This window comes from Festucalex cinctus, chromosome 14 (genome assembly GCF_051991245.1).
Source record: "Festucalex cinctus isolate MCC-2025b chromosome 14, RoL_Fcin_1.0, whole genome shotgun sequence".
Lineage (NCBI taxonomy): Eukaryota > Metazoa > Chordata > Actinopteri > Syngnathiformes > Syngnathidae > Festucalex > Festucalex cinctus.
The window spans coordinates 20,836,222-20,861,753 of record NC_135424.1 but is presented as its reverse complement, the minus strand read 5'-3'; the positions used below and the strand labels follow the sequence as shown (position 1 = coordinate 20,861,753).

General features: G+C 38.9%; 1 protein-coding gene across 1 annotated transcript in view; it reads right to left on the bottom strand.

Moving 5' to 3' along the window:
- lrmda (leucine rich melanocyte differentiation associated) overlaps positions 1–25,532 on the bottom strand; it is a 267,111-nt gene that overhangs the window by 109,883 nt on the left and 131,696 nt on the right. The window lies entirely within an intron of this gene.

Genomic DNA, 25,532 nt, shown 5'->3' with positions numbered 1-25,532 from the left:
TTTCTCTTCAGAGGCTTCAAAACCTTAAAGAGACAGTGCACATTTTCCTCTGACCGGGGCAACCCCCACCCTCACGCGCTAACACATTCACACAGCCTTATCATAAAAATGATGAAGCGTGGTGTCAGGAGTAATATTAGGACCGTGCAAAGTTCAAGCTGTAAAAGGAGCACAATGGCAGTGTGTGCTGTCCAATCCTTCAACACTGCGTGGACGTGTCCTAGGTGACTTTATTGGCATTTAAATCAAACGCAGGCATGCAACCTCTCAATAGATTTTACCATCTAAAGAGCATTCCTAATGGCATTCTTATTCATCAAGTACATCAATAACTGCAGTCATGGACGCTCCCGCTCTACAAAAGTACATCTATGTTCTCTGACAGCATCGCGTAGCTTACTCAAAGGCACGGCGACTTCTAAACAGATGCAGCGCTAACAAATTCTGACTTGCGTCAATATGAGAACTTTATCGTGACAATCTGCAAATGGAAGGCAGGAAGCAGTGCAGAGTGTGTAACATTCATCACGGAAAAGAAAGCAACACATTGGCAAAGCGGGGATTTAAAAAAATTATGCCGCAGTGTCCACTCGGGACTGTTAAAATGTTGACTTATTAAATGAATTGACTTCACTCATGTTAACAACTCCAAAATGAGAAATGAAACATATCCCACTGGACACCCTCCTGTTATTAATTCCACTGTATGTTATCACAACATATAATATGTTCATGCAAACCCACCCTAAGAGTGATATCTCATTTGAAGATGGAAAAGGTGCATTTATTGTAAATATGAGCAAACAAATACAATTAAACAACCATCTGAAAGTTTGAATTTAATTCATTGCAGTTGAACTATTTTTTTTTTTAATTTCCTTTCCCCCATGGGATTTATTTAAGGAAATATATTTAAACAGTAATATCACAAGACACACATGGTCACTGTACAATAAAGGTTTTCGCTAATTGTCATAGGTTTTTAGTTAAAGCTAAAGCACAACACAAAATAAATGTGTTTGTCTTTCAGATAAGAACTAAAACTTACAAAAATTTGGAGAGTGACAATATTGTTGTTAAAAATACAATTACCATTTCTGGAGTTATTTGGCTGACTTAAAAAAAAAAAAAAAAAAAAAAAAGTAATGTGTTACAAGAATACAAAATAAACATTTAAATGCTAAAATTTAGGAGTAGATCCAAAGCTGAAATAAATTAATCATTGTTTTGTTTGTTTGAAATGTGAGAAATGTGTTCGAATTGTGAGGACAAAGTGTGCAACACTGCCACCACTGGTCTGGCTGACCTATGCAGACTGAACTGCAATAACGTTAGCAATTTACATACACTATACGTAACGACAATAAATTCAAACGCTTTATCAAAGTTATAAATTATATGTCAAAGTTATGTCTAAACAGATGGAGCTGATCAAGTTGCTGGCCCATGTTGAGATTTGAAGTAGTAAAACACCAAATATGATCACTCCAAATTCAGCTGAAGAAAAATCAACTTCAGGCATGTCACTGAATATTTTTATTCCAACAGAAATCCAGTTCAGCTGCCCTCCTTTCTATTTTGGACAGACTTCACCCCACACACCCAGCACACAAAATGGTTGCAACATTGAACTACAAAAAAAAAAGAAAAAATTGCAATCATCTCAGACGGAAATGAACAAATCAGCAAGTCACTGCTGACTTCCAGCGAGGCAGACTGATGCCTCGTTTCAAAAGGCATCTATACAGTTTTGCACACAAACAGACACACACTTAAAAACACACAGCGGCGACTGACAGCACCTATAGCTGGTATTGCTGTTGGCTGACAAGCTCTTATCGCTTCTGACTAACACACGAGGAAGATGGATGTGCACGCAGATCTGCTTTTTTATGCTATATGGTGCTGCTCAGCAAGACTCTGAACCAAGGACCAGTCACAATATCAATCATACAGCACCTTGCGATTAGTACATGAATAAAACAGCAATGCTTTTGTATTGAAAATGAGGAAAATAGCCCTCAATAATGTACTTTAAAAAAAACAACAACAATAATGATATAATTAAATAGAAATAAAAAGATAAATGGTTATTCACACTTTGCATCGTTTGTGTTCAAATATCAGTTGCTTTAAGGGATAAAAATGTAGTTCTCATTATGTTACCATAGTATTAAGCAAGCAATGTTTAGTTTGGCAGTAAATGTCAACTGGGGGTGGCAGTAAACAGATTGAAGCCTTTTTTTTTCTTTTTTTTTGTGTAAGAATTATCCACTATTTGCATTTGCAAAAAATAAAAAATAAATCAGGGAACTCATATCTCAAGGCACCACTGTATTCGCCTATTGTAATGTCAAGTACTAATTCAGGACAATTATGTAGTCAATATTGTACATTCTCACTCATGTTATTTCCATTATTGACAAATCAATAGGTTCAACTTTTTACAATTAACATACTTTTTTTTTTTTATTTATTTATTTTTTTTTTTTTTTTTATCCCCTAAAGTGCAAGGACTGTCTAGAGAAGCTAATAGCTAGCAAATAGTGCCAGAAGTTCGAGAACAAATGAATACAGTAAAAGTGTGTTTAAATAACAATTCTGGAACACTAATTTGTGTTGCAACACTACTACTTAAACCGGATTCTAAAGCACTACATGAGTGCTAATGCTAACAAAGATAGTGGAAGACAGATTAACATCACATGAGGTATTACATGTGTTTTATGTGGTGTAAAAACAGAATGAAAATGATGGAAAATAAAAAATATATATATAATGAATCTATTACTATTGTCACCAGTTATAATTTTAGGCACAGTAAAATGGAATTTTGCCCCCCAAAGTAATATGCTCAATTTGTATTACACATTTTCCTACCTTCCTTTGGTCACCTTAGTGCAGTTTTTCGAGACCGAACTCAAATATGACATTTGAATTTCACAGAACAGTGCAGGTACTGTATGTGACTTGACGTACACTTCTCAAAAACATGCAATTAATCTGCAAGTGTAATTGGTGTTAATGTGTAGTTTGGCACCACATTGGATAAACATGATTTTGTTTGCCACTCCCTAACTTTTGCCACCTGTAAATGCATGTGTGCGTGTGTTTGTGTGAAGCTGCTGCAATCCTGTGGGTTATGTTATTAGCTGCTTGGTTAAAGGGAGCCGCATGACACAGGGGGGAGCCTTATTAATTGTTGTTTTCATGTCACCGCCGCTGCGTGCACTGGCTGATTTAATCAGTTAAATTCACAGCCAGGGGAGAGAGCAGCCACTGAGTCCCATCCAGCATTAACTACAGCGCAGAGATTGAAGCACCTAGAACGCTTGCCAGCTTTCTCTGTGCATTTCCCATTGGTGCTTTCATTATTATAATTTTTCTCCCTTACTTGTTGTAATGTGCAGCTTGGAAACAGTGCAAAGTTCAAGTGATGCAGTAAAAAGTAGTCAAATGAGCTTTTCTTGCTATTAGCAAAACTAATGAGTGGAATTGTCTTGAGCCCCTAATCTTATAATTAAAAGGCACAACAGAGACAATAAGGGAGCTATTAATATATGATCCCAACACAATATTGTTATTGTTAGTGATTTATAATGTTATTTTGTGAGGGAAAAACAAAACTACACCACATGTTCAGGCTGCTCAGTACAATATGTCTAAATGGCTTAAATCTTTGTATAGCACTAATTGTGGGTTCAGACAATCTCTGGTCACATATAGACAAACAATCATTCACATAAACAAAATATTACATCCCACAATCACCATACAGTTAAATAACTCAAAACTATCTTTTATCTTTTGATACAGCTCTTGCATTGGACCACACTGGACTGGTGGCTAATAAATGAAGACCCGGAGTAATAATAATGATAGTATTTAGAGAATATGCTCAGTAATTGGATTTATGATATGTATAGTTCAGGGTGCTGTTATTGCTTTTTGCCTTTCTACGAGGTGAGGTGATGAATCATTCTCTTGTTAAGGTAATTATCATCCGCCTGACTATCACAGCTAATCCGTTACGCTAACGACCACCACTTTGCACGTGCAGCTCAGCCTCATACATCACGTGTGCACCGTGTGCATAATCCTCCCCTGAAGTTGCACCCACAACAACAATAGAAATATTCATCCGTAACAAAGTGTCAGCGCAGCGGCAGGATGAAGATGATGATGATAAAGTAGACAAGGACAGTGGAGCCATCGAGCGGCCGATCGATTGGACGGATGCTAACGCAGACATAGTGATTGATAAACCACTGCTGACAAGCGGGCCAAGAAAACCCTCGACCGTTATTGGCTGAAATGTCAGTCACGGCTGCCAATGTTGCGCTTCGTGCGGCGTCATGTCATATATCCTCAGGCGCGGCGGTGGGAAAAATGGCGGGAGGCAGCTTTGGCTCGTTTACATGCTTGAACCCGACTTTTTTCTCATGCTTGCTGCCAAAAGGAATCATACATGACCTTTTGGGGGAAGGCTACATAAAGATGTAGAATATGTTTGCTTTCACAGTCCCCATAACATTTTCATAACACTAATATATTCTATGTGCCCCCTCCAGTCTGAACACGGTATTTTGATTATTATTGTGTTTGTGGAATATGAATTAACCAGCAAAATCTACTTGTTTTTATCCATCCCAGGGGGCGGCCATTTTGCTATTTGCTATCGAATGGAAATGACATCATACCTATGAGCTACGACGAGATAACGACCAATCAACTGCTTTCTGGGTTTGGTCATGAGACATTCACAAGTTGAGCCTTTAGGCACTGTTTGACGTCAGCTCGAAATGACAAAAAACAAACACACATGCTAACATTAGCTTTCCACATTACACTATTGCTATTGACGCAACAGTATTATACTCCGTCTCATACTCCCTTCTCCTCCTTTGTCGTGTTTATTAGCATGTCTTGTTCTGCTTGATGCATTCAGTGCAGTGTGGGAAACGAGCCGTTCCAACCCAAGGTATTACACAATAGGTTTCAAAAACAGTGCGAAAAGACCAAAATGTTGCAGAAATGCATTTAAACGTTAGCTCCAAAGGAGAGGCAGCTACTGAAGACCGATAGTAAAAAGCGAGGTCCCGTTCAGAGGGCAACAGATAAACGTTTGATGAATTGACCAATAGTGGTGCCACCATGGCCTTCATATGTGCATAATGGCCTATTCAGAGCGCACTTCAGATTGCCTGCCAGGATAAGGTAGCGTAATGAATGGGAGCCCGGAGTGGACTTGGGCAAGGCGGAACGCGGCGGCCTTTAATAAACTTAATAAGGAGTTGAATGCGGGCAGGGAAAGTGGAGAGACTGAAATAGTGAAGAACTATTCAGATGGGTAGACACACTTGCAATGTTTTTTTTTATTTTTACTCTGCGCTTTTTTAAATTACTCGGAGCCACTCCAAAATACATCATTAAAAAGTGAGCTGAAATGTTACATGCATTGCAGTTTTTTGTTTTTTTTAGATTATTACGGAAGCGTATTGCATTCACTTGAAAAAAAATAAAATCTCCTGTTTTTCTGACTAATGTTTTAGGGAGCTTTGTTTTATTGAGTAATTATTTTATTTTTATTTTTGTTTTTCTGAATCATTTTTTTCTGCCAGAAAAAAAATATTCCAAAAAACAGAAAAAAAATTATTCCGAAAAACAGAAAAAACAAACAAACAAAAAAAAAAAAAATCCGAAAAACAGGGGGAAAAACATTATTAAAAAAAAAAAAACGGAAAAAAAATTATTCCAAAAAACAGAAAAAAAAAATATTCAGAAAAACAGAAAAAATAAAACTCCGAAAAACAGGGGGAAAAACATTATTAATTAACTCTTTGACTGCCAAAGACGTTTCATGATGATAAGTAAAATTCCAATGAATGGAATGCGATCTTTCATTTCGTAGCCACATTGTATATGTAGTAAAGGCAAACAATATTCTTTTTGCCTTGAAAGATGAGTGAAAATGCTCAAAAGCGGCTGGCACTGTGGATTTTTTTGTTTTGTTTTTATAACGCCTGGCAGTCAAAGAGTTTAAAAAAATAAAATAAAAAATTATTCCAAAAAACAGAAAAAACAAAAAACAGAGCACCGCCTTCTGTTTTTCTGTGTAATTTTTTTTTGAACCTCTGAAGTCCAAGTGTCTTGTTTCAGACCACTGACCTGTATTTATGACTGGATAGCCGAAAGCCCATACACGCCAGTGCAAGCCTTTAAAGTCACAGGGCGGCCATCTTAGTGACCACAAACCCCCCCCACCCCGCCTCTGGCCTTATACTAAGTGCCTACGAGCTGTATATGTCTCATCTGTATGTATACTGTATACTTTATACAGCAGTCTGCTCGCGACGTGGGAGTAACAAGATGGCCGCCCTGTGACTTCAACGGCTTGCACTGGCGTGTATGGGCTATCAGCTATCCAGTCATATATACAGATCTGAACCAAGTCATTTGGAGTTCAGAGGTAAAAAAAAAAAAAATACTTTGAAAAACAAAAGTTGGTGCTCTGTTTTTTTGGAATAGTTTTTTCTGTTTATTTGAATAATTACCCCCCATGTTTTTCGGAGTATTTTTTTTTTTTTATGACAGAAAAAAATATTCAGTAAAACACAAAAATAAAAAAAATACTAAAAAAAAAAAACCAAAGCTCCCCAAAGCTTTTTTCAAGTGAATGCAATACGCTACCGTAGATTATAAACACACTGACATATTTAGCATAATACAGAGCTTGAAAGTTTTCCTTCTGGGGAGAAGATTTGTGAATCAATATCTTCATTTGAGGAGCAACTTTGTCATTTTGTTGAATAATTTTTTTGCAGATTAACCTCAGAAACCTGAAGCCAGGTTTTTAATAAACAATAAAGATATAAAAATATAACATATGAACAATTGATTTTCCTTTCATAGAATAAACACTCTTGATTTTGTAACATACTTTTAACTTTATAGGCCACTACTCCTGTTTGATGTACACTGTAACGTAAGTTAATTCATTTCCGGTGTCGGTTCTGTTTAGCGAGTAGATTTCCTCTGCAGAGTCAAGACACCTTTTAATTTGCCTGCTATTTTTCTGGTCAAAGTTGGATGTTTCAGTTTTAATGCGGTTCCAGCCAGGCTTCTGTGAAAAGTAAACTTGGACAAGTAACCAGCTGAAGTTTGCTGCTAGCTAGCAGCTCAGTGTTAGCTTTTGGTGGTTCTTTCTCAGTTTTGTAATTCAATGAGTTTCGATGAGGCGCAAAATGAAAATTCTGCCTCACAAGTTGCAATGTTAAACTGCTTATTTCAAGCTTTGAGTTGAGATTGATAACTTGACCCTCAAAACTATATGGCAGGAGTGCTAACCAGTAGTGCCGTGCTGCCATGTAAATATACAATATAGTAAACCCCCGCATAGTCATGTTTTTGCATTTACAAATACACCTATTTGCATTTTTCTTTGGAATTAATCCACCATTGTTCGCTGATTTATTCATCAATTTGCTATTTTTGTGCTCAGACCAGAGCAACAAATGTATTGCTTTGCTGTGATTTTGTGGCATCTTGGTGCCAAGGGAAGCAAATTGAGGAGCTTCATCTTGACTAAATACTTCTCCACTATCTTGTGACATTTACAGGCAATATAAACCTGCCTAGTTCAGGGGACATTACTCACAGAATTTATGTGTTTGTGGCAGGTCTCAGTCAAGGGAAATTAATAAATAATATGGTCATATAAAAATAGAAGTGAATGAAAAAACACAAAACAAATACTGCAAGTAAAATCGGCATAGTAATGAAAAAAAAAATCTGATTTTTGCATCAATATTTATATCAAGACGGATGGCTAGCTATATCGCCATACTAAAACCCAAAACAAAAACGATATACATAAACATGAAAATATACCAAAAATACAGCATCAAAAGCACTTTTTTCGGATTAACCAAAGCAAATGACATCTATGAAGCTAATGAATTCAAGGCAACCCCTCAAACCTTCCCAAAAAGCATCCCTGCTCCCTCCTCCACAAAGATCCAGTCAGGTCTCTTCCCGCCGGCCTTTTACGCCTCTCCGTGCACGCATCCCTGACGGCGACGGCGAATTAGACGCGCCAATATCAGACACCCATCTCACTACCGCCACACAGCTCGCACGTTCTCACCCGGAGACTTCTCAGCGTAGCACTCCTCCTTCATTGCAGTGCCAGGCCTCAGGTGGCAGTCATTTAAAGATCACACATCCAGGACAGCACCCCTCCTCGTGAATGCGTGTCAATTCACACATGGGAAAGGGATTACACGTCTCTTTCTTACTGTAGGCAGCTGCAAATGACTATTAATGGCAATGCAAATCATTAAGAGTACATAAGTCGCCGGCAGCCATTCTCTTTATGTGGCTTCACTCTTAATCGGCTCTGACTATTGCGCCGTGCTCGCTCCTGATAGCCAAAAATGCATAAAGACACAGCTGTCAATTGGAAGCGGCATGTCGGATTGAACTTTGCACGAGGTTGCATCATTTGCAAAAACAAAATATGTCTCCTGCCGAGTGAATTCAAGCGGGGAGAAATCTGTGAAATATAACTTGAAAAGTTCTTTGTTGACGAGCATGTTGAGGAATTTGGCCGTTCGTTGCCTCACGCCGTTGAGTTATTATGTGGATATATATGGCAGCTGAGTAGAACACTATAAAGAAACTAGACTTTACACCAATCTGACCAGCTGGATTGGGATAGGATGGTACACTATTTTACATTTTATGCAAAATCGGTGAGCGGCTGTCATTTGCTCGATCGGCTACATATACAATTTTTTAACTAGATATATTGCTTCATCGTTTAATCAAATCAGTGATCGGTTATTGTTCTTCTTCAAACTCGATCGCTGATCGGCCGAAAAATCCTGATCGTTTAAAGCTTAAAAGAAACATACAGTATGTGACACACTATTGCAAATGTGAAAGAATTCAAACACACAAAAAATTTTTTTTTATATATATTTTATATATATATATATATATATATATATATATATATATATATATATATATATATATATATATATATATATATATAGAGAGAGAGAGAGAGAGAGAGAGAGAGAGAGAGAGAGAGAGATTTTTTTAGAATTTTCCCAAAGAAATTGAAAACAGATTTATAATTGACAATACTTAATATAAATAGAAATTAAATACCAGTACAGAAACACACAAGCTTCCCTAAAAAAATATAAAACTTACAAAATAGAACAGAAAGGAATTGAATGTATTGCATGAGTACATAGCAATGAAATTCACTATACACAATTACAACCTGTCCACCCAGAATGGAGAAGCCTGCCGGACTGTCAAACAGTGCCACAATTATGTGAAACACTTTTACAAACTCAAATGACCAAGCAGGAGAAATTAATGGAAAGCACAGCTAGAGTTAAAAATGTTTAGCCAAACGACCAGTAACAAAAGCTTTGATAACATTAGGCATGCTAACAATGAGCAATTCCATTGGCCAAAACAAGTGGCCTTCAAATTAAGTACTTTTGTGTTACACTAGGGCTCCCCCATTCACTTCACATTGGTAATGAGCGACCACACACATCCCATTTTGAAAATGTGTTTTCAATCTTGCAATTTAGTTTAAACACCCTATAAAGAGAGTGTTGAATTGCTAACAATGAAACGTGTGTTTGACTGATATGAACCTTGCGCCGTCTGAATGATAGGCTACCCCCGTGGATCTCCCTACTGAGTGTGTGAGGTTAATATTCTCTCTCTATGTCATTAGCGCTGATGGAGGTGCAGAGAGTGCAGTGAATCAGATGGGATGCTGTCAATCCACACACAGACACATGCACGCACGCACAGAGCGAGAGCCAGAACAAATCAGAGCCGCTGAACTGAGGTCAACATCACCTGGCCTCGGGTTTCTCCAATCCCCGTCTTAATAACGACCCCGGGATCAAGCCTGGCCCTGGGATAAGAACTTGACAGACATTCTTGTCAGGTTCAACCTCATAAGCCTTGCTTGACCCTGCGTCGACCCTGGTAGCGCCAACGATGACGCGGCAGAGAGTAGGCGGGACAAAACAGAGGGTCTGCCCGGTTTTCCTGCCAATGAAACGCTCACAAAGGTGGAGGTCTCTGTTAAAAGTTTGCCCAATGACAGCCACTTGCCGTGCACAATACTCGGTGAGATACACGGCAGATACGAGCAAGCAACGGCTGTATCGAAAGACTGTTGTCTATCCACATGACAAACGCATTCCTGTCTCGGGGAATCAATTCACTGCTGGCGTCTCAGTCTGCGAGGACGTCAATGCGGCACAAACAAGCACTCAAGTATGCCGGAAAGACAAACTCACAGCCCGATAACACTTATTGACAGTGTATCAACAGCGCCTCTGCAGGTTGTAATCAAGTAGTGCACACCATTTTACATCAGTTGCTTTTAACTAAACAATCACACAGTTGACCAAACTCATTAATCAGTTAGGCAGCATGTTAAGAAAACCATCATGGCTTGCATTTGCCATTTTAAATGTAATATAAGACTATAAGAAGAACGGTCATTTTAAGAAGTAAAAGAAAGTCATAATAACATAAGAATACAGATGCAATCTAATGAGAAAAGTCATAATTTTATGAACATAAAGTTTAAATATATATATATAAAAAAAAAAAAATTAAGTCAATATTTTACAAGATTAAGGCTGTAGTAAAAAGTTCTGATTTTACAAGGAAAAAATAATTTATGGGACTAGAGTTATAAATTAGAATACTACAAGATTACAATTATAATAGTACAAGTTGTTGTCATACAGTAATAAATTATTTTATAACAATAAGATCAAGATATTGTGTGAAAAAAGTAGTAATTTTAAAAATAAAGTCAAAATTTATGTAAATGAAGTCAAAATGTGAATGAATAAAAGTAAAAATTAGGCCATAGTATTAAACAAAAGTTATAATTCAGAGAAAACAAAACCCAAAAATTAAAAAAAAAAAAAAAAAAAAGGAAAAAGTCATAACTTTGTAAGAATAAAGTCACAATAAATAAAAAGTAACAATTTATAAAAAGTAGATTTGCAACAATGCACATGGGGTTTCAAAGATTCCATTTAACGCCAGCGATATACAGTATGCAACGAATGTAATGCTCCATGTACAGTATCGTCAGTACATGCAACGCCGCTGCCTATTCTTGCTGCCTTTTCTCTCTCAGTGCGAGCCAGTTCACCGACGGCTTCGATGCACAAATAAGCAAGCTTTCAGCCTTAGAACACTGGCTCAAATCAGCCAAGGCATATTGTATTACATTCACTCAAAATGAGATGACTTGAATTAAAGGGCAACACAACAGGAAATCACCTCATGCTCTGGTCTAATAAGCTAGCAAAAGAAGCCAATAATAGAAAATGCTATCTGTGCGGAAGGATCGCTCAGTGCGTCATTACAGTGTTCAGCCCCAGCGCCTGTCAACAATTTCCCTCAGACAGAGAGATAGAGAGGAAAGCGAGAGAGTGTGCGAGAGGAGGGGGGCGTCCCGCATTACATCTGAGTGAGTTCAACTGTCAACTGCCAGCCATTTGTATGCCTCAGCATCCACCTAATAGCAAATAATCACTAGCCGCGCGCTCCATTCACGTCAAATGATCGATGCTGTCTTGAAGTCTGATGGATGACCCTGCCACAGTGATGTCCAGGCACGCATTAAAAACCACCGCCATGAAATGTCTGTCAGTGTGATCTGAGGCGGCCGACACACGCACACACACACCACACACGAGAAAAAAGATGTGTGCACATGCTGGCATCAAGAGATGCATAGACGTGCAGGAGGGAGATGATGGACAAAGTTAAGAAAAAAAAATAAAAGATTGAACTAATGCTTTCAGAGCAAAGAACTGCATTGTTTGTTTGTTTTTTTAAATAATAATCCCCCCGCCCCAGATAAACAGGAACATTTGTGTTACACTGGGGAAAAATAACCCACAACAGTCATCAACAACATAGTACTGTAAATCATAATTCATGAATATCAAAAGCTGTAAGATTAGTTTTAAAGTTATAATTGTCTTGGACAAACAAAGGTGTTTTATGACCGAAAAAAGGTATAGTATTGGGCTGATACGGCCTTATTTTATCAGGTTCTCATAAAGGCTGCCGATACCAGTCACTGATACTAATGGCAAAAATAAAAGTCCTCCTGGGCAGCAGTTGGCGCTATACTACAGCAGATTGACACATCCGGGAGGCATCATCTGCATCAGAAAGAAAGGTCTTTGTTCATAATTTTTTGGTCATATTAAATCTAATTTTATATATCAAAAGTTTGTGAGTACTCAGTTAATTATTACATTACTAGTCTCTCTCTCCCTCGCTCTCTCTGTCTCTTTTTTTTTTAATCCATTTTTGCAAGCACTTTTAAATAGTTGCAATAACAACAAAAAAAAGTGCAAAATTTAACAAGAATTAAGTTTTAATTTTACTTAAATACATCTATAATAATACAAGCACAACATAGTTTTGCAATAAAAAGCTGTTACATTTTAAAATAAACCAATCAATCAATAAATAAATAAATAGCTGTACAATAATTCAAAAATGTTTCTTGTTCTTCAAAAATGCCTCCCATTTAAGTAATTTTACACAAAAAATATTTTATGTGATCAAAGAAATATTATTAGTAAAAAGACCTAAATTTACAAAAATGACGTAAGACAAAGATGAGATAATTTTATTAGAACAAAGTTGTAATAGAATAATACAATAAAGTGAAAGTGAAATTACTGGTCCATTTTTTTTTTTTTTTTTTCCCCCCATTTCATGATATTGTATCAGTACGAGTTATAAGACTTCCATGAAAACGCGATAATGTAACAATGATGCCATGCCACTGCCATTAACTTACTAAACAATTTGATTGCTCTGATGTCATGATTGTACATCTCCCGGGCACAATTTTTGTGTCGTCCATGATATGCTGTGATTCATTAACCAGCATTACACGTTGTACGAGTTGAGATTGTCATAACGAAACAGAACATGGCTTGTGATTGGTCGACAGCGCTAGCGGAGGAAGCCGACCACCCGGCATGCCTCTCTTGCTCGCCTCCCACCCTCCCAAACACAAACAGCTCCCTATTACCCCCCCCCCGGTGTTCCCATTAAAATGCGCAGCATCACAATCTTTGATCTCCCACTCGCTGACACAAATCCTTTCAAGCCCCGACGTTTTCCTGCAAAGGTAATTAGTGCTAATTAAAAAGTTTCTGCTGCCCCCCTCCCTGTCAGAACAGCCGTCTACATGCTCGTCGGGTCTCGCGGAATGCTCGTCCCCGCCCATTCCAAGGATGCGTGGGCCCAGTGAGGGGTCCAACCGGTGGTTCCTCCCATGACAAACCGACACTCTGCTGGATAACGCGACGCTGACACGTGTAACAAATACAAATCCCGCAAACGGAACAGGTGGGGCCCCGTAATTGGGACCTCCGAGCACGGGAGGGGGGCTTTTAAACACGGGGTAATTAACATGATAAGGCATTTAGCTCGCTGGAGATATCATTTTGGAGACGCACATCTTGTACCATGATTTGCATAATGATAACAAATACGTCAAACTCTTACAGCATGATGACTTAACAGTATTTATCATGAAAAGAACTAAAAGATGTTTTTTATTCAACAGGCGCGTTATTGCTTTTTATCATTACGGTAGCGTAATTAGCTGCCTGTTCTACAATAATTTTGCTGAGCGTCAGGTACAGACAGGTGTCAAAATGACACCAAAAAGCAATCTGGTTTCACAATGTTTTAAACAGCTAATTTCATAATCTCAACATGGAGGGCAAGCAGTGACATGATAACGCATCAGCGCAAGTTAATGCATCAAGCCTCAGTGCAGAAGACTGGAACACACTCTGTTGTTCTAATCTTAACACTCTAATCTGACCTGAACAATTCCATTTCCTGTTCTGTGGTTATCATCAAACATGTTTTCATTGTTTACTAATCTCGATGAGCAGAGAGGGGAGAAGGAAGGGGAGGGATGGTGGGAGGCTAGACAAAATAGACGCTACAGTTACACAAATGCCTTCTGATTCATGTGCGTAGTCCTTAAAAAAAACTAAAAAAAATAAAAAAAATAAATAAAAACATGGTGCCAGCATGTTCTATTTAGCCCCAAGGACAACATAAGTATCCCACAGGGCTATTCTAAAAGTAGCTCACCAGCAGTGATGGGACACTGTGACTTACTAAGAACTATGAAAACATTACCACTTATTTATTGGTGCACATTTCTTAATGCACCAAATATTCTATATTTTGTTTGAAAATAAAAAAGATTGTGTTCAATGATGGAAAAAAAGTAAAAAAATAATAAAATAATAATATTTACCCAAAGTTACAAAAAAAACAACCCGTAATGTTAGAGGTGTAGTTTTAATACCGTGATACAAGGATATCATACCATCAGAATCTAATTACATCTACACCTACATTTGCAATTTAGAGTCTTCAATTAGCCTAACGTGTCCCGTGATGAAAACATGTTTTGACACCTGAGCTTTAGACATTTGGAGGTTCAACTGTAATTGTAATCGTCTTCACAGAATGAAATCTGATCGTTGAGATACTGGAAGGGCATGAAAAAGCTTCAAGAGCACTAATAATAGACACCATGATTGACATGTAGGCGTGGCAATAAGGGGAAAAAAAGCCTCAAAGTTATTGATCTGACCTTTAAGATAGTTCCTTTTGTTGCTGTATTGTCTTACTTCCCTGGCAGGCAGCGAGAAAATAGAGCATGTCAGCTCGCAAGGCGAGTTTGAAACGGAACGCCATCATTTTAATTTAAATGTTACATTTCCCGCGACATCCCTGTCGATTCATAATTGGCACGTGGTCCATGGGTTAAGAGCGAGCGTGTTTATCATTCAGCACGAGCCGCTCAAAGACGCAGACAGATATGTCGCTTTGATGGCCTGACAGTCAAATAAATGTAAAGGGAGGAGGCTGAGGGGGAGGGGAAAAAAACACAGCCGCAAATCAACCGTCATGCTGTCAGTTAGGCTTTTTGTCAAAAAGTTGCACATAAACATGCATGATTAGAAATAGCAAATGAGTTGTAGGATGGAATCAATGTCCTCTTGTGTATATAAGCTGGTTTGATCAAAGTAGACAACATTCAAATGCAGATGACAGAGATGGAAAGTTGTGTTTTTATCGTGTGAACATCCTTTACGCAGTGTGCATTTAGTGTATTAAATTAGAGTACAAACAGCAGACTTTTGAAAAGCACATGAAGGACAGGGTGAGAATAAGCAATATCATTACTGTCCAATGAAAAAAAAATCATTCCACCCATTTGATATACCGCTTGTCCTTGGTCAAGGGTAACAACAAGGATAATAACACAAATATATTGAAATTAATTCAAAATAATTCAGAATTGCAATACAATTTTTAGGAAAATGTGAAAAAGTTTCAGCAAAAAAGAAACCCTACTGCCAGGCTACTAGTTTGGACCAGTTCAGTTTTTATTTATTTTTAAACATTTCTAGATGAGGAGATTCAACATGAATGGATAGTGGCTTTCCGCAGGGACAACTTTAGCTTAAAACACCTCACATCCCCACTTGAAGACTCTTTTCACAGACACAAAGTGTATTTCAGAAAGATCAGACCAATACGGCTCTAAAGGTTGACAAACTTCCTGGATTGTATTGTGTCGAAAGCTGCTAAACGATTACATTCATTAATCAGATTAATCACATCTTAGAATTTTGATAAATCACGATTAATCACTTATTTAAAAAGGCTGTTGTATCAAAAAATTTTTGCCCGCCAAATTTGACGAGCACCTTTTATGTGTTAATTCTTCAACATTTTTAGATCCACTGCGCAAATTCATCCTCCTCTTTTTCTAATCAGTTAATTACCTGCGGTCAAAATTAATAGTGTGATTAATCTGTGTTAATACATCATTAATGCAATTTTTTGTGATTAATTAATTAGTTAATGCTTTAACTTTGACAGCGTTTATTGTGTCCCACCTCAGGGGTCCTATGGCATACTTCAATTACAATAATAATAATTATTATATTGTTAAATGAATATCTCTCTGACAGTTTCAATCACAAACATTGCATCATTTCTTCATCTAACTCGGATGATCTCGGATCTTATTAGATTGTGCAAGTGCCACTAAATGAATAGAACTCAAACAAGTGTGCACTCTCTTTATTAAGGATGACCTTTCCACTTCAGCATTCCTCTGACATGACAGTTTAAAAGCAGGTATGTGCCAACCTGCAGAGTGGAACCACGGGAGCAATGCAGTCCCTTGAGGGTGGGAGAGGGGGGGCTCTAAAACCAACCCACTCCACCCGCCTTTCTCTGTCTTACCGCTGGCCCATTACCTTTGCTGAGTGAGGCTCATTAAATAAGGCAAGTTGAGTCAAATCTCTCTGTAATTCAGCAGAGGTGATTTGCTGTCAACATCATTAACCGTCATTTCTCCAACTCACTTCGGTACTTATGAAGTGTTCTTTCTTGTGTAATGATCCAAATCTCTTCTCTAAATCGGCCCTCTTCAAAAGGCCCCGGAGGACATGCCACCCAGGCAGCCGGCTGACATGCCAGAGGGTTCCCGATTACATGCCAGAGGGTTCCCGATTAAACACGGCTCCGTCGCTACATTCGCCGCCTTCTGCGGTTAAACAGGTCGAGGGTTCCATCCTGCGCTTGGGCTAGCGGAAAAGAATCGACGGGGGGGGGATCTGTTTTCCCGTCGAGCTGCCGCGTTCGCCCGAAGCCGTATATCTTCAACGGCATCGCTGCATCACTTTCAATGCCAATTACGTTCTTTCCATTCCTTTCTTGCTTCCAACTGTTTACTGATAGTCGGCTGATCTCATGAGGCAATTGGTCAGGCTGGCTCCGTGGCTAATTACAGTGAGAGCTGCCCTGCTTATCATGCTAGATGTCCTCCGAGTGCCGTCTTGAGAGGGGCCTCCTTTGTGCCTCCGCCATTGTGTGTCCCCCAGAGCTCAGTGTCACGCTATGAGATGTCCTCCAGGCCTTGTGTTGCAGGGAAGCCTTCTTTGTGCATGTGTCCCCGGCATGGAGCCCCCCGCTAGGTAGGAACACAGGCAAGGTGCAGCGGGGGGATGCTTCTCAGGGCCCTAAGACCTCCGCTAAAGCTTCAAACATTTTCGACGGATATTTAAAAAAAAAAAAAAAATGATGCCGTGCCACTCCGAGCGTGGACAAGTAAAAAAAAGCAGATGAATAAGCAACATCAATTACCGGGGGCTTTGACCTGCGGGGCCCCCCCATGCCACGGCACACATTTCACAGCAAATCGCCGCAGATTGGAGTTGACACTGCTGGAGTGGAAACACTGACCCCTCACAAGGCTAGCGCCTCAAACTTGAGAGCGGAGAAAGGCAGTGACAAACTACACAGAGCAAGGCCAACATGGAAGCGAGACAAGAAGTGCGTGTGTGAAAGAAAACACACATAATAGGTCCGAGTTTGTTTGAGAGTGAGACAAAATGGCTCAATTTGGGCACTTAGGCCATCCAATTGGCCGAGCTGAAATACAAGAGGAACATGTGAGGGGACAAGCGCATCAGGCTACTGATAAGGAGGGACAAAGCCTGATGTCCAGCAGGCTTACCCGTGAGTGGGACTGGATCTTCTCTAAAAGCTTGTTTGAACCAAAAGTGTCACTTTCTCCCCAAGATGCCTCTGGCTGCTTTGTAAGCATGGACAAAAGCAAAATAAACACACGGATAGGTCAAGATTGGCCAAATCATAGTTCACGCCAGTAAGAAAGACCCTTTAAAGAAACATTTTCTCAAGAACTAACATGCTTTTGAAGGTGGGGAAGACCTCTTGTCATAGTATGTCAATAAAGTTTGCACTATTCTACTAGTGGAATCCACTGACAAAGCACACCAAAGTCATGAAATCGGATGAGCAAATTCAAGACATTAAAAGATGGATCGAGAACATCTCTCAAATGAATGTCTTCTAAGTTCACAAAGACTGTTTATATTCATTCAATATTCGGGTTAAGGTCAACATTCTGGTTTCCGAAACATTTGGCATAACCCATTTACATGTGTGGCGGACAGAAGGACAAAAACAAAAAAACGGTGGCCAAGAGGGGTTATACATGCATACAAAGTACATGTCCTGAAATATGCTGGTCTGAGCAGTTTTGACCAATTTTAGCTTTAATTTTGAGATCAATACACTCAAGTCTTTTCTGCCTTGCAAGACATCAGCCAAAGAGTCATTAAGGAATATGCCGGATAAAGTAAAATTGTCACTATTAACATAGGAGAATGAATGGCATAATAAAACCTTTAGGTTCGGATCCATCACGTTCACTTTAAGAATAAAACCAGTGTGAAGGTCAATTGCACATGTAATGAAAGCCTTAAAACCAATTTTGGCACATGAAACTTTGACACATTGACAATCCAACCAGGCGGTCTACGAGAGAATTAAAAAGAAAATATGGATCAAATCCCAACATTACCCTCGCTATTTAACCCGTCTAAAAGCTCCACAATAGTACTCAGAACGGAGCACCTGTTTCAAACAATGGAACCATTCATAGCCCCCACCCCGCCAGTCTGATCACCCACATTCAAAGAGAATGATAATGGTGCCTCTGTCAGTCAGTCAGCCGTCTTTGCAAATGGAAATGCGGAGATGAGGAGAGATGAGAATCATTTTTATCTAGTTGACACACGTTACAACAGAGAATTTCACGAGAGTGAGATGGAAGCTCTCAGGTCAATTATGGTGTCGGGGCTGTCAGCCGGCAATGAAATATATACCTTTTGAAGAACACTTTAACCGAGGGCTGGGCTAAAAAGAAGGGTAAGATGCACTGTTTAACCCAAAGGCCATGGAAGGATATCACAGGAAATGGAGTAATGCACATTAAGAGGATGACTGGGAAGAGTATTGAAATATGTTTTTAATCAATCATCAATATAACAAAGAAAAAATGAATTGAATGCTTGAGCCACTTGACACATAAAGTCTAGTACATTTGGTATGTATACTGCAATAACTGTGATGGCATTTATTCCTGATAACCCCAACCCTTCATAATAGAAATAAACAGAACAACTAGAAATAATCCACGCAACGTGTCAGAATGATTGTGATTGTTAACTCGCCCTACCACTATATGCCCTAGTAATAGCTGGCTAGCTAGTTAGCCCTAGTTAACCAATTAATCAACTTTCCTATTCCTACAAAACTGAAGTTCCAATCCAACAACTGGTTTTGCGGTCTGCTATACAAAAGTCTTATGTTTAAATTAAACACAATAGAATTCACATGGCTGTGCTTCATTCAATCGTTTATAAACATGACCTCATCCACATTCACGGTTTATACCCAAGAGGTTGGAAACCCAACACCAAGTCTAATTGTTGTGTGCAAGGCTACATTACCACAAGTGACATCTCAATGAGAGCAACTGAGGTCATTACTGGGGGGAAAAAAATAAACAACACATTGGCCTTGCTTCTTCTCGCTCTTTCAATTGTGGGTTATAAAACAGATATGAATTGTAACTCTGGGTAAAAGGAACAGGATATCACAAGACGAGCTGAAGTCTTGCCCTTGAAGCAAGGAATGGCAATGATAAACCACAAGAAATGAGCCGTTGACTAAAAAACAAAGGCCAACAGTTACTTAATACTTGTTGATAGATGTTTGATTGTAAAATAGCCCATTCAGGCAATAACACATAACTCAGTGAGACAGATTAGAGAAAGATGATTCCAGTTAAGGCCCCGGGAGGAGATCTTAGAACAATCATGAGGTCATGATGGAACAAAAGCCATTCAAATATTTATTTGACAAGCCTTAAGGGTTTGTGATGACATTGACTGTTATTTCCAACTGTTCATAATTCCCTCCACCTTGTCTGATGGCCCAGATTAAAATTTTCAGCCTTGTTTTGTGCTGACCCCCGTTTAACATGAGATATATAAGAGGGTGTGTGCACTTGTGCAACCACATTACTTCAGTCAACATTTATTTGTCTGGTGGGATACAGTGAGAAAGATCATGATCAATCACTGATCTTGATCGGATAATTGACCTCTACTTTGTCCTATGGTGCATCAAAAGTCTGCGTTACTATACTTACACCAGCCTAGTTTAGATCTATAATTGGTATACACCAAACAATGTGAGTCAACAGATGTCAAGAACGGCTTCATTTTGAAACCTGTTGAATAACTGATTACAAAAACATAATCATGCGTGTTTTAACTCTTTATGCTTACGCAATATTGCCAAAGAGATATTTCGATCGTTTTGCTACTGTGGCCATCAATAAATTGATGAAATGAAAGTAACGTGACAAAAGGTCACATTCAAGGCCATGATGACCAGAAAAAAGATCAAGCTCAAAGTGGAAAGAAAGAGAAAGCGAGTGGCTCCTTCTTTCTTTTCTGGCTGCTCCACTCCCTCCGATCCCCCCCACCCACCACCGCAGCCCCCCCCTGCCTCCGTTCTGCAGTTGTGTGTCCTGACCTTGCAGCGTGGATGGCCCATCCATCTTGGGCTGCTTAGCCATTTCGCCGGCTTCATACTGCGCAGATTAACACAATTCATCACCACAATCATCCTCCATTCATCACCCTTTCCAATGAATGTTTTGACATCCAGTTAATTTTCTGCTGATGATTTATCAAATTATAATTACCATGCTCTGAAGGGCTCATTTATTATGTTGATACATGATAATGACGCCAAAGTGGATTGAATTTTAAGTAAGTTCTCCCTGTGATCATAACATTATTGTGAATAATGCAGATTCTTGGCGGGCCGAGAAGCTCGGGAGACGCTTCTTGCTTGTTATGAAAATCAATGAGGTTGACTGGATAGTTTTTTGGACAGAGCATATTATTAGCATCTTTGGATGCTTGGTAATTAAAGCCCACACTAATTCAATCAAGAGGGGCAGGTAGGCTTTTTCTTAATGGTTTATAGGTTATTCCTTCGAGGAACTTCATTAGCCTCCTGCTTTACAATTCACTTAGCCTCGTTATTATTCGACTTTATTAAAATCCAATGGCTGCCTATCCGCTTCTATTACTGACCATGCGAATGCAGGGGGTCACCGCTAAGGGCAAATGGAAAAAGACCGACCACAACATCCAAATGCCCCGCACAATAACCTTTCGCCATATGATAAGATAATTACATCGTTTTGGATCATTGTGCGACTTTTCCAAGTGGTTTTAGGCAGGCGTTGTCATTTGATCCCGTGACCCGCGCCCGCGAATGGAGTTCCTTCACTGGTCGGCCAAGCTGCAGTGCATTGTGGGCCAGCGCTCAGGGAGATGAGGGCTTAGGAGGTGTTAAAGGTTATTGAATGCTGGAGAATTCTCCTGGCGGCGCAAGCATTGTTTACAGCTATCTATTTTTTTCTGACTCTTTGCCCTTGGGCTGCGGCCCATAAACAGAACCGCTACCACCACCCCCCACCCACCCACCACCTCCACACATACCCAGGCTAGTGGAGAGAGCATAATTGTAAGCCCCCCCAACGAACCCCACTCTCACTCTCTCTCCCTTCCATCCTGGATGTCCCAAAAGTGAAAGATGTGTCTGGTAAGTGAGAGAGGTCAAACACGAGCATGGATATTTATTACATGCACTGCAACCAGATGGAGGCGGCCCATCCATCAAGCGGAGCTGTCATGCCGGTCACAAACGTTTCCCATAAAGGCTGCACCCCCCCACCCCCACACCTTCTCTCACCACTATAGCCTCTCGCTTGCTCGCTCCCTGGAAGCAAGATGTGCACGACGAAGGAGATTTGCTTCGCACGTGAACTTTAAGAAAGTGTGCATTCTCCATTTGGTTCAACATGCTTCCTTCATTAGCTCCTTCTAACCGTGAGCCGGGCAGTCCAAAAGAAGGTGCGGCGTGGCAACGCGTAGGGAGATATTAAAGGAGTCCAAGTGGGAGCAGTGGAAGGGCGTTTCTGACACTTGCTCCCTCATTCATCAGCTTCTCATAGGCCCGTCGGTGACAATGAAAAGATTTCACAATACAGCCGCGGCAGAAACTCATTCTGGCCCTCATCCATCATGCTCAGCCCGCTAGCCGTTCCACTGACCTAATCTGTGATGCTTCGCTGCTCGCACCCCCGCTCCTTAAAGGCAGGCTTCATTACTGTGAGGGAGAGCAGGAGATGGAGGCCAAGGGGGGCCAAGGGCCTGCAGAAATAAAGGGGCCACGCTAGTCAGATACACAGAGAGACTTAAGGTACATAAAACAGAGCGAGAGATGGTCCGCTGTCACAATCAGACGCACCCTCCGCGCCATTCACATAGGGGAATATTGGCACACATAACGGGGCCTGTTGGGGGGAAACCGAAATAGAAAATACAGTCCACATATCACAAAAAAGTAAAACAATTTGAAGTTCAACCAAAGATTTTTTTGGGGAAAAATACAAAAAATGTAGATCAATGCTCTTTTTTTTATTATAAAAATTATATATCACTGTATGATAGAACCACCACAGTTCAACACAAAGTCACACAGTTTGGAGATATTTCTGGAATAATACTAAAAAAGTTGGGTCCATTTCCATTTTTATTGTAATAATGAGTTGCTTGGTAATGAACACTTATTTCAACTGATATAAATTCTTACCATTGGAAATTTCAAAGCGGAACCTCATAAAGGTGGTCCAATTTGGAACTCAAGCAAACATTTCTGGATAAATAATAAAAAAAATGAGTAATTTTCCATTTTTATTTAAGTAACAGTTAATTATTAAGCACATTATTTCTGATGATTTGAATGACTACAAGAAATGCCAAAGTGGAACACTATAAAAGTGGTAATTTAAAGTTCAACCAATAATTTTAAGAAAAAAAATGCCTCACAAGTCAAACAAAAACTTTATTTTATTGAGATTCCCTAAAGTTACAGTGTGTAGAATTTAGTGTCATCTTGTGATGAACTAATTGAATACACATGCAATATGTTGGCTAAGAGAGACCACACTTTGAAAGCCTACCACCAATTACTCCGTTTGCAAAGTTCTTCTCATTCAGGTAACAGCAGCAGAAAGATGGCATTGCATGTACAGTTTACAAAAATGTTGTTTTTTTTTTTGCTTCTGAGAGTTTGAGTCTGGAACTAATTAATTAACTCAAATTTTACATTACTTACTATGAGAGAAGTGTCAAAAAATAAAATGTTCGACCAGAATTACAAACATGATTGCGTTCCACTTTGTGGATTCCACCACAGCAGAAAGAAAATTGGACTTGGAATCAGGTAATGTTGTGAAGACCGTTGTTGTCAATCCAATCGTCTTCCTCTCGTCCATCAATCATTGAAGTAATCAGACAGCTTGTTACTGTCAGAAACAATCTCTAACATGATGACTGACTTGAATCTGTAGCAGATGCAAAGTCACGTCAAGTTTATGGGCGAGCTAAAACTAGAAATGGACATTTGACTACGTCGGAAATGGGGAAATGTCAATACACACCCGTTATGTGCGACATAATGCAACTTAACCGAAAGGGGTTGGACAAAAAAAAAAAATAGAGGGCTATCTATCTGACCCCAGACCAGCTATTATAGAGCCTTATTCCCTAAACCCCTGCTCTGTGTCTGAGAGGCCAGACGACACTGCCGAATCGCCCCCCACCCCACTTCTTATCTCTGTAACCGGCCTAATGGAGCTTGTCTCCGCACCCAGGGACAAATTCAATCAAGCTCCATCGCTAAACATCTTCAAATAACATTGCCTCAGCTCCGCGGGAAGGTGAACATTGTTGTTATTGAAATCAAGTCCACCATCTACACTGTGCAGGAACTAGAAAGGAAGCAATAGCTACTAGGAATGTGTTTTTTTTTTTTTTTTTCTAAGACAAAGACTGACTGGTGTTTTTGCCTCTGGTACAATAGATTACATACTATACAATAGAAAAGGCAACAGTTATAGAGCCTTATTTCATGCTTCTGGTCAATTATAAAATAAATAATTAAATAAATAAATAAATGCATACATAACTAAATAAAAATAAAAATAAAATTTAAAAATATGTATACCAATAACTGTAACATTAAATATATATCTTGAATGTTAAAATGGTAACTATTGAGGCTCATCCAACACACTTTGTTTTTTTTTGAGATTTTTCACGTTTATCTTGGAATGTTTTATGTTTTTAAGACAGTTTAATATTATATTTTACATAATATTAAAAAAAAATATTGTGAGAATATTGCAGTATATTTTGAGGGGGAAAAAAACAACCTGGGTTACGTTGTTGAGGTCTTTTCATACTACGCCTTATTCTGTTAATATTTGTCTTTCTTTAAAAAAAAAAAAAAAAAAAAAATATTTGCATTACATTTTTATTTTTAGAGATAGGTCTTTTCTTTTTTTCAGGGCCGATTACAATACCAATTATTAGTAGTCAATGAGGCAGATAACTGATATTTGGAGCCGATAATCATTTGAAGTAAATATTTGTCAAAATTTTGAATACTGTTTATTAAACAGCTGGTCAGATTTGCAACATGTTAAAGGTTTTATTCATTTTATCTTAGGCAGTAGATGTCTTTGTTTTCTCATTGCAACAAAAGGTGCAGTAGAAGGTCTTTGAAAATTAAATGAAAACATCCACAAATAAATAGCTCCATAAAATTTTCTACAGTAAATAAAGTTTTCCAAAACTTCAGTATAACTGGAATGTTATTGTTAGTTGTCTTAGCTTTTTAAGTTGAAACAAAAACAAAAACTGCAGGTTGTTCCCAGGCTCAGCAGCATCTTTGAACATTAAGTGAAAAAGAAAAAAACATAACAAAAACATTCCCAGAGGTTTGCCAAATTTTATTACAATCTCTTATCAGCGGGCAGAATTTGTTATTTTTGAAGGACAATGTCGACAACCGTCAAAATGGCAAATATTGGTCTATTAAGTTTTGCTTATTAGTTTTTTTTCCCTTTAATTTTACATGCCTATATTTTCAACATCACGGTAATACTATAGTCACATCTCATTTTACTGTCTGACCAATTGCTTGACACCAAGTCAATGAAAACTCAGTAAATCAGCGAGGATGGGCACATTTCCCATGTGAGGATGAGATGCTTTTATAGAAAGCCGTTAAGGAAGAGCAGAGTCCCTCAGTGATTTTTTATTTTTTTTCTGGTGACAATTTAACTGGTTCTCCTGACACGTTCAATAACTACACTGACAAGTTAACTGCACTGCCAATCAATATTTCCTATTACGCTCATTGACAAAGAGAAAATAAAAATATGGCGGCGAGGAGGAGGGTCTCCCCAGGAGTGACAGGGCATTAAGGCTCTATCAGCGCTGCTCATTAATTCACACAATCCATCAAAAATACAAGGATGGCGATGCGTGAAAAATACTAATTCATCATCTAAAAGAAGCCCGTATATAGATTAGTTTTCAGATTTCCCTGTTGAAAGCACTGTGTTAAAATGCAACAATGCC